Source organism: Opisthocomus hoazin, chromosome 9 (genome assembly GCF_030867145.1).
Source record: "Opisthocomus hoazin isolate bOpiHoa1 chromosome 9, bOpiHoa1.hap1, whole genome shotgun sequence".
In the NCBI taxonomy this organism is placed as follows: domain Eukaryota; kingdom Metazoa; phylum Chordata; class Aves; order Opisthocomiformes; family Opisthocomidae; genus Opisthocomus; species Opisthocomus hoazin.
In genome coordinates this window covers 38,396,261-38,408,121 of record NC_134422.1, presented here as the reverse complement: position 1 = coordinate 38,408,121, position 11,861 = coordinate 38,396,261, and positions in this window count along the sequence as shown.

The following is an 11,861-nucleotide window of genomic DNA, read 5'->3' as shown; positions in this document are numbered from 1 at the left end:
ACAGACACAGCCAAGAGCAAGATCTCCTGTGGCACCTCCGACACCAACAGAGAGCCAGGCAGGGAGACCAACTCCACCAGGGTAAGAGGCCATGCAGGAGCCCAGAAAGCCATTCCCGAGGCCGGGGAATGGCGGAGGTCAGAGGGAGAGCCCCAGACAAGGCAGGGGAAAGTGTGGGAATGAGACCATGCCCCGAGGAGGGGAAGCCATGAGCACCCTGCACCTTGGGGCCCTGGCGCTGGGACAGTTCCCGAACCAAAGCTAAGGAGGGGCCTTGGGTAAAGGCGCTGCAGAGATGCTGGGGGTTACGCCAGACGCTTTGCCTTGCCCAGGAGAGCGCTGTGAGCTCCCAGGGAAAGGAGGGAGCCAGGGAGCAGTGGCATTTGTCCAGCTTGAGCGGCAGGGACGAAGCGCCTGCGGGAGGGCAGAGGTGCCGTCAGGCGAGATCCCCCTCTGCCGCTGTGCCGGGGAAGCCAGGGGCAGGGAGGGGGGCCCTCAAGCCCCCCGGCCTCACCTCATGGTCTTGCAGATGCTTTAGCAAAGTCCCCACGACCTCCAAGGCAGTGACGGCCACAGGGACAGTCTCCTTCTCCCTGCCTCCATCCTCAGGATGCTCAGGTCTGCACTGGACACAGCAGCACGAGCAGAAGGCTGGAAGAAAAGAAAGAAATGGTTCGCAGGCTGCAGGGCTTCCAAGCAGGGAGGGGTGAGGATCTTCACAGCCTCCCCCAGCACTCACCGCCCGTCCTGTGCTGTGGTGGCAAGAGGACAGTCAGTGGGATGAGGGGAGGGAGCCTTCCCCCCACTGCGGCGCCACTGGGAAGACCACAGTGGGAGACTGGGCCCAGTGCCAGCACAGCAGTGGGGACCCCGAGCTGGGCAGGGGATGGACGTGGGGCCCTGCCCCATGGGAGAGGAACAGGAGGGCTGGGCAGCCCCAGCTGCCCCACGGAGGGCAGGCAGAGGATGGAGCCAGAGCGCTCTCGGAGGTGCCCGGCAGCAGAATGAGAGGTGGCGGGAACGCAGCCCCCAGCACCCACCCGGGACGGGGACGCAGCCCCCAGCACCCACCCGGGACGGGGACGCAGCCCCCAGCAGGCAGCAGCCCCCAGCCTCCCCCCGGCCTCTCACCTCGGAGTGCTCGGAGCGCTCTCCTCATCATCCTGGCAGCAGGATCCCCTGGAGGGACACACAGCTCTCTCCAGGTCCTCCTCCCGCGAATGCCACCAGAAACTGGGGCAGCACCAGCTCCCGGGGGCAGGTATGGGGCCCGGCCATTGTGACCCTGCTGCAGGGCGCGGCACCTCACACTGTGACACGGGGACACAACAGCTGGGGACACACCGTGGGCCGAGGACCGGACATGGCAGCATCCCAGGGACCCCCTCCCCGGCCCAGAAACGTGGGATTGCCCCATTCTCCCTCACTTGAACTCGCTCGTGGTCCTCCAACAGTTTTGGCAATGACTTTCTCCCCACAGCCCTTCCCAGCCCCGTCCCCAATCCACGTCGCCCTCCAGGGACCCCAGGCAACGTGGTCTCAAGGGGACTGACCTGGCCTTTTCCCTCTGCGTTTTCTCTCCCTGGTTTTCTCCAAAGAGGAGGCTCTTGCTTGTGTCCGTGGGTGCCCTCCCCTGCACCTCCTCCTTCACTCGCTGGTGAAGATTGAGGCAAAAGACTCGTGGAGTCCCTCAGCCTTCTCTCCATCCCGGGTACCCAGGTCTCCTGTGTCCTTCCAGAGAGGGCCCACACTTTCCCTAGTCTTCCTTTTATCACTGACATACCTAGAGAAGCTTTTCTTGCTGCCCTTGGCACCCCTGCCCAGATTTAATCCTGTCAGGGCTTGAACTTTCCTAGCCAGATCCCTGGCTGCTCGGGCAATTTCTCTGTATTCCTCCCAGGCTACCTGCCCTTGCTGCCACCCTCTCTAGGCTTCCTTTTTCTGCTTCAGTTTGTCCAGGAGCTCCTTGTTCATCCACGGAGGCCTCCTGCCGTTTCTGGGTGACTTCTCTGTTGGGATGCATCGCTCCTGAGCTTGCAGGAGGTCATCCTTGAATGTTAAAATGAGCTTTCTTGGGCCCCTGTTCCCACCAGGGCTTTGTCCTGATGCCGTGAAAAGCCGGAATTGAAGACTCAATGGTCGGCAGACTATTAAGCAGGTATTCTTTACTGCGGCGCCGCGCACACGGGGGATCTCTCCTCCAAACGCGTGCACCGAAGAGACACAGTTACTAGGTATTTATGCTATGTTAACATACATATTCCTTACATTTCCAAGAAATGTTTATCATAGTAATGGCTTTTCCGAGAATTCATTAATATATGGTAATGTCCATCGCACATGTTTGTTTGGCGTCTCTGGGCAGGGGTCTTCAGATTATCCTGCAGCCTCCTTATCGCTGTAGTTTGCATACCTGTTCTCCCAAGGCCCAGGCGCCTAAAGGGATTATTCAGGAGTCCCTTGTCTTGCAACCGTCCCAATATTCACAAAGAACCAAGACTTGTTTCTGACCACCTGAAGTGATAACATCCCCTACACGTTACATTTGTTACATTTACAGTTATCAATCCCTCCTTTTCTTTTGAGGATTTGTAGCTAGAAAGCTATGAATCCTCACTATTCTATTTTGTAGGTATTATTTTCAAATTCCTGTAGTCCTTCATGCCAAGGCTCTGGGAAAAGTATTTTCCAGTTTCTACTTGGTGCCTAATCTTGTTCCTTTTCCAGTCACTGTATGTCTCAACTGAGGCCTGACAACACCAAAGGAAACATTTGAGAGGCATGCAAACAAGTATTCCCAAAACCACCAGTGTGATCATTCCCATGAATAATTGTTTCAACCACTCTAAATTGGGGAGCCAAGAGGTTAAATTTTGTTCCCCTACTTACAAGTGGGTTGTCTTCCCGTTTGGCTTGTCTCCATGATGTTCTTAATATGCCTTTAGGTATTTGGGACTGATTATATATTCGGTCCTGGCTAACTAGATGACCTATGGTACACATTCCCTTCCAACCCGCAGGGAGCTGCTTTCTGCTAATGCCATCACCACATAGCCACCAATACCCGTCGGGTATATTTACAGGGCCCGTCAGTGGCTGTGAGATTTGCTCTGTAAAATGTTCCACGGTTTACCCAGCCAATTGGTACATTCCTAAAATAATCCCAGTTCAAGGGGCTATAGGTTTCTAATTGGGTGCTGTTACAAAAATCTATATATATCGCGCCTGTCCCTTTCAAATCCCAAGTTCCTACTTCTACTGTAGTTTTGTTGATCAAATAATCATTCCACCCATCTCTGCAAGTACAATTTTTGTGTGTATGGAAGGGGGTCAGCACGAACAAGTGTTGGATCTTGCTTTCCATAGGCAGCTATTATTGCTGACCAATATCTGGGTGTTGTTATCTAATATCTGTAGGTCACATCTTGGTCCAGTCATGTAGTTCGAGTTGTCATGATCGCAGTATCCTAAAAAGCCTAGGTTTAACAAAGTTACCGCCGCAATCATAGTTTCAAACCGCCAGCCTTTTCGACCATCCATCCTGGTTTAGGAGCCTTCTTCACTCGGGAATAATGGATCCAGGCCGGTTGTTCTCTAATCTTGATTGCAGTGAAGGTAGTCAGCAACACCTGGTAAGGTCCATTCCACTTCTCTCTCAGTGGATCACCTGAAAAATTCTCTTAACATAAACCCAATCTCCAGGGCTAAATGGATGGATCGAGTGATCTACCCCTTTAGCCCTGGTACCCAAAACATTTTTACTAATCCTTTCTAATTGTTTTCCTAAGGATATAACATAATTCTGTAGATACTGATTTCCCAACTGGTTCAAATCTTCCCCCTGATATTTAGCCTGATATGGTCTCCCATACAGTATCTCAAAAGGGCTCAAATTTTCTTTGGCCCTAGGTTTTACACGTATCCAAAGTAGTGCAATAGGCAATGCTTGGTACCAATATAGATTCGCTTCTTGGCATATTTTTGCATCTTTTCTACTTGCCCACTGGCTTGTGGTCTGTAGGGCGTATGTAACTGCCAATTGATTCCTAACAGTTTGCTGACCTGTTGCACTACTTCTGCACAAAAATGCGTCCCCCTATCTGAGGAGATAATTGTCGGTACCCCAAATCGAGGTATTATTTCATTTAATAATACCTTAGTTACTTCCCTTGCTTTATTTGTTCTACAAGGGAATGCTTCTGGCCAACCTGAAAAGGTATCCGTAAGTACTAATAAGTACCTGTACCCTCCTTTTCTTGGAAGTTCAGAGAAATCAATTTGCCAATGCTGTCCCGGTATACTTCCCTTCCCAATACTTCCTAACTGTACCTGGTTACCTGTATTGGGGTTATTTTTAAACATGTTTCCCATTGTTGGGTTACTTGTCAGACTGTAGTATACAAATTGTTCCCTATTAATTTCTGATTTAAAAATTTATACAGGGAGTCCGCTCCCCAGTGTGTCCTATTGTGTTCTTCTTTAACCACCCCCCATATCTGTTTAGCAGGGATTATAATTCTGCCATCACTTAAGTAGGCCCACCCCTGGGATGGAACTTGGCCCCCTAATCCCTCTATTAATTCTTCATCAGCTTTAGAGTACTCAACATTTTCTTGGTCACTCAGGTTTCTATTTCTATAATCTGGAATTAAGGCTAAAATCTCTTACATTCTCTCTGCTGCCTGTTTAGCTTCAGAGTCAGCCAACCTGTTACCTCTTTCCTGGTCAGTGTTACCCTTCAGGTGTCCTCGGCAGTGCATGATGGCAACTTTTGCTGGTAGTTGAACAGCTTCTAATAGTCGAAGGATTTCCTCAGCATATATAATGTGCTTCCCTTGCGCAGTTAGTAGTCCTCGCTCCTTCCAAATTGTCCCATGAGTGTGGACAACTCCAAAGGCATATTTGGAATCTGTCCATATGTTTATCTTTTTCCTTTTGTTAACTCCAGAGCCCTAGTTAGGGCAACAGTTTCAGCCTTTTGAGCTGATGTTCCAGCAGGTAGTGACTGAGACTAAACTACTTCGTCTGCTGTTGTCACCGCATACCTGGCCTTTCGAATACCTTGTCCGACAATGCTGCTTCCATCCGTGAACCAGGAGTCCTGTGCATCTTCCAGGGGTTCCTCTTTCAGATCTGGTCTGCTGGAGTACACAGTCTCTATGGTTTCTAAGCAATCATGTACCGATGGTTCAGAGATTGACCCGCTGAGAAAAGAAGCTGGGTTTGTAATATTAGTTACTACAATATTAATATCATCTGATTCAATCAGAATGGCCTGGTATTGTAGAAATCGGGATGGGGAAAGCCAGTGGTTCCCTTTTTTGTTCCAGTACAGCTGATACTGTGTGAGATCGGTACTGTGATCTTTTGCCCAAGGTGAATTTTCGGGCTTCCTGAACAGTCAAGACCACCGCCGCCACAGCTTGCAGACATCCTGGCCATCCTTTGCTTACTCCATCCAGCTGTTTAGCAAAATAGGCCACAGCTCTTTTCTAGGGTCCCAGTTGTTGAGCTAGGATCCCCAGAGCTATGCCTTGTGTCTCATAAGAAAACAGCCAAAAGGGTTTAGTAACACCAGGCAGGCCCAGAGCCGGGACCTTCATTAGATCCTTCTTAAGTGTCTGAAATGCATTTTGAGCTTCTTTGGACCAGATCAATCAGGTGGGGTTGTTTTTCAAAAGTTCACATAAGGGTCTCACTATTATTCCATAATTATAAATTCATAACCAGCACCAACCTGTCAGTCCCAGAAAGGTCCTGAGCTCTTTTACCGTCTGACGGAGGGGAGTCCTGCAGATGGCTTCATTCTGTTCTGTTCCTAGTTCTCTTTGTCCAGACAGCTTGCATCCAAGGTAGGTTACCCATTGCCGCACCATCTGAGCTTCCTGTTGAGAGACTTGATACCCATTTAATCTCAAAAAGTTTAACAAACTGATAGTCCACTGTATACAGTCAGGTTTTGTTTCAGTTGCTATTAATGTACTGTAAAAGGGTTCCATCACTGGAGGAAGGGTTCCATGCTTCAAGTTCTCATGCTAGTTGATTTCTCAAGATTGTTGGGCTATGCTTAAAACCTTGGGGTAACACTGTCCAGGCAAGCTGGGGTTTTTTTTTACCCATGGTAGGATTTTCCCACTCAAATGCAAATAAATTCAGATTTTCTTTGGCTAAAGGCAGACAGAAGAATGCATCCTTTAAATCCAATACCGTAAACCATACTTGCTACCACAGGGTGTATGCCCCTAACAATATTATTCACTTCTCTTAAATCCTGTACTACCCAGTAAGTTCCACCTGGTTTTTTTTTGTTTTTTTTTTTTACTGGTAACACAGGAGTATTGTATTCTGATTCACACTCCACTAGTAGTCCATACTGTAAAAAGTTACCTTGTTTCCCCTCTTTTTCATTTCGTTTTTCTGTTGCTTAACTTCTAAGAACTTTGCTTTTTTTTTTTCTTTCTTCATTTAGAGCAGCAGCTAGCAAAGCAGCTTGTAACTTGATACCTTTCTGTTCTAATCACTTTACACAACCCTTCGGAAAATCCAGAGGGGTTTTCCTTTTGGGTTTTTTTTGGTTTTTTCTTTTTTCAATACCGCGTTAAACTTTTCATCTCCTATACTTTTTAATTGTCCACAAGACAACATCAATTCTAACAACATATCATAATTCAATTAATTGTTTCCTTGTGAGGGGATCACCTCCCTCCGAAGCTCATGTTACAATAAAATAACTTCTCAACTTCTCCACCAATCGGTTAACACAACACACAAACACACACACACACACACACAACCTAGAAGCGATCTTTTAAAATCCTTCTGTTTACAAACTGTATCACCTAAGTAGAACAATATATACATGCAAACCACTTCAGTTAACATGTTTATATACATAGAGCTCTTTCAAAACAATATATACAGTATATTTAATACATACCCCAAAACCAGAGTCCCTAAATGATCGATCAATGCCAAATAACTAGAGAACTTGTAACCCCACAATATATACCAACTTGTATTTTAAAACCAATCCCCAAATTCCCAACTCAGTTCCTAAATCATGCCGATTTTCTTTAAGCAAACCAAACCCCATACATTATTAAGATGTTGTTGAGTGAGGGGTCTCCCCCTGCTTTTCCCAATGTTGCCGTCTAGATCCTGGGAGAGGCTCTCAAAATCCCCCCCACGGGAAGACCCTGCACTGATACTTAAGAAATCATAAACCACGGCCCCGAAGACTCAGAGTTCAAATACAACAGTCCCAAGTCAAAAACCGGAAATCAGCAGAACATACCAAACGTACGTGGTGGGTTTTTTTCTTTTTTTTTTCCTTCACCATTTTTTTCTCTCTTTTTTTTTTTCTTTTTTTTTTTGACTTATTTGTCTTTCACACAGAGGCTTCATACACAGTCACACAAGCTTTCCAATGTGCTAGAAGACATTCTAAGGGGCTTTTCTTTAAAATACCACTGCTTTGCTGTGCCCCATTTTACTTTGTTGATTCTGTACCTCTGTTAGTCTTTATCTTAACAATTTTAATCTGTCGTCCCCTTCTGTCCCGCTCTGACCACGTTCCAAAAATGTCACAATTAATATTCTGGTCACAAGAAAAGAGGTTCACCGTGCAAGGTGTTTTTTTTTTTTTTGGTTTTACGATGCCTGATGGGTATGTTAACAAGCCAGTATCCGAGATATCCGATATCCGAGTTCAATACCAACAAATCCGTATCGCCAGAAGTACAACTTAAGCGGGTTTCCTAAGCGTACCATACCGAATGTACGTTATTACAGAAGTACAAAGCTTAACCCATGCTTGTACCAACGCACAACTACCAAAAGCACGTTATTACAGAAGTGCAGAGCACAACCCGTGCCTGCACCAACGCACCAATACCCAAAAGTATGTTATTACAGAAGTACAAAGCTTAACCCATGCTTGTACCAACGCACAATTACCAAAAGCACGTTATTACAGAAGTGCAAAGCTTAACCCGTGCCTGCACCAACGTACCAAGACGTACACCCTCAGGCACTAGTAGCCTGGTGTACAGCGCTCAGCGTAGGACGTCTCCTACAACTTACGAGAACTCTCCAAATGACCGGTCTCACATACCAAAACAGAGAAAGAAAGTAAAAAAAAGAATACCTTTACTCGTTTAGATGGTCCTTGTCTGCTCCCGCAGTGATCCGAGTGAGGCGAGGAGTCCCTCCGGGAAATCCCAGGGGTACCCTAGGGAGTCCTGTTCTCAGCGGGTCCTGCAGCCGAGCAGAGCGGGTCCCATCTGGGGTGCCAGAAATGATGCCGTGAAAAGCCAGAATTGAAGACTCAATGGTCGGCAGACTATTAAGCAGGTATTCTTTATGGCGGCGCCAGGCACACGGGGGATCTCTCCTCCAAACGTGTGCACCAAAGAGACACAGTTACTAGGTATTTATGCTGTGTTATCATACATATTCCTTACATTTCCAAGAAATGTTTATCATAGTAATGGCTTTTCCGAGAATTCATTAATATATGGTAATGTCCATCGCACATGTTTGTTTGGCGTCTCTGGGCAGGGGTCTTCAGATTATCCTGCAGCCTCCTTATCTCTGTAGTTTGCATACCTGTTCTCCCAAGGCCCAGGCGCCTAAAGGGATTATTCAGGAGTCCCTTGTCTTGCAACCGTCCCAATATTCACAAAGAACCAAGACTTGTTTCTGACCACCTGAAGTGATAACATCCCCTACATGTTACATTTGTTACATTTACAGTTATCAGTCCCATGGTACTCTACTGAGCAGGTCCCTGAAGAGACCAAAGTCAGCTCTCCTCCAGTCCAGGGTAATGAGCTTGCTGTGCGCCCTCCTTGCTGCCCCAAGGATCTCGAACTCCACCATTTCACAGTCACTGCAGCCAAGGCCGCCCTTGAGCTCCACTTTCTCCACCAGCCCCTCCCTGCTGCTGAGAACAAGGGCCAGCACAGCACCTCTCCCCGGGGGCTCCTCTGTCACGTGCAGAAGAAACTCATCGTCAACGTGGTCCAGGAACCTCCTGGACTGCTTCTGCCCTGCTGTGTTGTACCACCAGCAGATATTGGGGTGGCTGAAGTCCCCCATGAGGACCAGGGCTTGTCAGCGTGAGGCTGCTCCTATCTGCCCGCAGAGGGCCTCACCTGGTCGGTCTTCCTGGGCTGGTGGCCTGTAGCAGACCCCCACATTATCATGTCATCTGTCCCTGCCCTGCCTTTAATCCTGACCAATGAGCTCTCCGTTGGCTCCTCATCCATCCCCAGGCAGAGCTCCATGCACTCCAGCTGGTCACTGCCATAGAGGGCAACACCCCCCCCCCCCCCCCATCTGCCCTGCCTGTCCTTGCTAAAGAGCCTGTGTCCTTCCATCCCAACGCTCCCACTCCACTCACAGGAGCCATCCCACCACGTCTCCATGATGCCAGCCAGATCACAGCCCTGCAGGCATGCGCATGTCTCCAGCTCCTCTTGTTTATTGCCCATGCTTCGTGCGCTTGCCCAGAGGCATTTCAGTTGGGCTCTGTGCCCCCCACGGGTGTTTGAGCCACAGCAACCCTCCAGCAACTTCCGAGATGCAAAACCTGCAAGGCAGATCCACCCCCTCAGCTTCCAGTGCGAGACACAAAGCCCTCAGCTGGCACTGTGCCGCTGAGCCAGGCTGTTCCAGACCCTTGGGATGGCAACCGAGGTGCCCACTGAGCGCAAAGAGCAATGGGATCATCCGGACCTGGGGAAGGCACGGTCCAGGACACAGAACACAGACGGAAGCTGCAGCTGCCCCGCCCGGACGCACGCATCCCCTGGAAGGGACCGCATGCCCTCTCTCTGCCCAAACCTGCCAGGAGCAGGGAGCTGGACTCAAAGATCCTCGTGGGACCCTTCCAGCCTGAGGTATTCTATGATCCCCCTTTCTGCCTCTGCTCAGAAACAAGACAAAGTTCAGCCTGAAGCCCCGAGCTAACAGGCTTGGTTCACCTTCAGAGAGGACCTACTCACAAAGCAGAGGGCACATTTTCCTGCTCTGAAACTGAAGAGCTCCTGCAGTCCCAAGGGAGGGCAGAAAATAAATCAGAGTCAGCAAATTACAGTTATGAAATTTGCAAGGCAACCTTCGTTTTGTCGGGTTAAAGGGAAATGTGTTCTCAAGCCAAAACCTAGGTGGAAATCCAAAGAGCCACATCCTCTCAAGACACATGGCCACATCACACCTGAATTAAGTCAGTTTCAGCTAGAAGAAAGCTTAGGAACTGCCACTCCCTGCTCCTGATCTTGTGCAAATGTGGAAACAAAAGACACCACACAGGGCATAAAAGCACCTAACTGGTATCTAATGTCACCCATCTGCTTCTTTGGGGCACTCCTAGGGACACCACGTTGCTTGCAGCATTAGGTGTCAAGAGACTGTATATAATAAAAGGAAAAGGAAAAAACAAACTTCCAAGAAGATGCTGAAAGGACACTGGTTTTGCCAAGTTCCCCTACAATGATTTAAAGCCAGAACAAAATCATGGCAACAACAAAACCCTCTTCCTGATTGTGATGGAGAACATGGAGGAGCTGTAAATGCAGAGTAGTATCACAGACAGGTGCAGAGGAGCCCAGGACTTGGAAAAGGCAAACAGGGCTGTCAAAACAGCCCGAGCCGAGTTCGCTGAAGTAAGCTTTTCTAGCTAACTGCCCGGGCAAGGGGATGGAGCGCACGCTTACAAAACCTGCAGACCCCACCAGTCTGGCCAGGTGGAAGAGAAGCTACAGAGCAGAGCCGCTTCTCAGAGGCTGGAGAAATGGGTTGAACAGCAAGGTCTACGGTTCTGCTATGAAGTTAGACCCAGGCAAATATAATATTTTGCCCGTCGGAGGGAGTAACCCCCCATGCCAGGGCTGGCCAGCTGGCTGGGGAACAGCTTTGCAAAAATGGGCTGGGGGTCCTGGTGGGCAACGAGTCCAAGAGATTGCAGCCAGCTGCACCCTGGGCTTATTCACAGGAGCATAAGCAGCAGGTGGAGGGAGGTGATCATTCCCCTTTAGTCAGCTGCTTCCTCGATGATGTTTCTCTGGGGCCAAAGGCATTGGAGAGTGAAGCAGGTCCAGGCTCCATCCAAGTGTGGCTTGTGTGTTGGTGGAGATGGTGCCCGCACCACTGGGGACAGAAGCCCCAAGCCGGGTCACAGGCTGCTGCTGTGCAAGCTCCCCTCCGCTTGGGACACACACTGGGGCAGACCAGAAGGAGACCAACGCACAGGGAAGCTCCACTTCCAACACCATCAGCAATTTATTAACCCGTCAGCCAAGCAACTTCCAGTTCTGACAATGAAATGTGAATGCCCAACCGCACCACGGCCTGAACACAGGCACCTGCTGCGCTGGGGGAAGGCTGGAGCCCAGGCACCGGGGCTGTGCCCTGACTCTCACCACCGCAGTGCTTTCCGCCTCACTTTCCCCTTTTCCTAAGTGGGAACGATGCTGGTGACTTCACCGGCGAGGCTGTGGGAAGCCAGGTGCCTCCAGCCGGGGGACAGAACGCTAAGGAAACTGAGCAAAGCACTCCTTTTTCCCATCTGCCTGGGGGAGGACTGGTGCCCCTCCCCTCCTGGCACAGGCTCCAGGACAGAGAGCACTTGAAAGGCAGTCGCTGGCACCCCCAGCACAGAGGCCGGCTGAGCAGGGATTGCGCAGTGCACCCCATCACGGTGCTGGGCACAGGGGAGGCCCCAGATCCCACACTCCTGCTGCAGACAGCCAACCCGGACAGCACGAGGGGAAGATCAAGGGAAGATCAAGGCAGCCCCCAACACCCCCACTCATCCCCCGGCTGCCCTCCTTTCCACCCCCTTCGAACTGCTGTGTCCC